The 1,020-nt window shown below is 42.5% G+C and overlaps 1 non-coding gene across 1 annotated transcript; it reads left to right on the top strand.

Annotated features, from left to right (window-relative positions):
* The first annotated feature begins 500 nt into the window (after nucleotides 1-500).
* Nucleotides 501-608, top strand: LOC126033088 (U6 spliceosomal RNA). Its single transcript, XR_007504244.1, has one exon. It is a non-coding gene; the product is annotated as a U6 spliceosomal RNA (small nuclear RNA).
* Nucleotides 609-1,020: the final 412 nt, after the last annotated feature.

Here is a 1,020-nt window from a genome sequence, read left to right as displayed (position 1 = left end):
TTTTCTGGTCATCATCGGCATGGTAACCTTGGTTTCTTAATTTCTGAAAGTCAACTATAAAACAGAGGTACTATTATTCAGTTATGGATTTGTGGGGGAGATTAGATAAACACAGAGCATTAAGACTGTCTGGCACAGAGTAGGTTTGCAATGATGATAGCTGACACTGAAATGATTGTGGACACTGCCCAAACTGTAGACACTACCCCAGCTGCTTTGCTAACATCTTCACACACAGTTCTCACAACAGTCCCTGTGAGAAATTTAGTAACCAACTATTTTCTTCAGCTCCCTGATGAAAGAATGAGGCAGAAACAATACAGAATTTAGATGGTCATAGGAACAGTGGCAGAAGAGGGCAGAGTTTGAACCCGAGCAATCTACCTTCAGAGCACGTGATTCTTCACCCAGCCCCCTGAACTTATGTTGCTCAGTAGAGCTATTGCTTTCACAAAATAGGGGCAAGAGTGCTAAAACTGTTCCTTTTAGAAATAACTACAGTGCTCACTTTGGCAGCACACATACTAAAATTGGAACGATACAGAGAAGATTAGCATGGTCCCTGCGCAAGGATGACACGCAAATTCATTTAGAAATAACTACACTAGGGGCCGGAGAGATAGCATGGAGGTAAGGCGTTTGCCTTTCATGCAGAAGGTCATCGGTTCGAATCCCGGCGTCCCATATGGTCCCCCGTGCCTGCCAGGAGCAATTTCTGAGCATGGAGCCAGGAATAACCCCTGAGCACTGCCGCGTGTGACCCAAAAACCACAAAAAAAAAAAAAAAAAAAGAAAAAAAAAAAAAGAAATAACTACACTAACAACTATCATGATAATCTTAATGAGTGAGAGAAGGAGAATGCCTGTCTCATATACAGGCAAGGGTTGGGATGGAGAGAGGGGGCCAATTGGTGGTGGGAATGTTGCACTGGTGAAGGGGGGTGTTCTGTTTATGACTGAAACCCGACTACAATCATACTTGTAATCATGGTGCTTAAATAAAGATTATATATATATTTA

Source organism: Suncus etruscus, chromosome 16, assembly GCF_024139225.1.
Source record: "Suncus etruscus isolate mSunEtr1 chromosome 16, mSunEtr1.pri.cur, whole genome shotgun sequence".
NCBI lineage: Eukaryota > Metazoa > Chordata > Mammalia > Eulipotyphla > Soricidae > Suncus > Suncus etruscus.
Note: the sequence above shows the minus strand (reverse complement) of the source record. Positions and strands in the feature narration are given on the sequence as shown.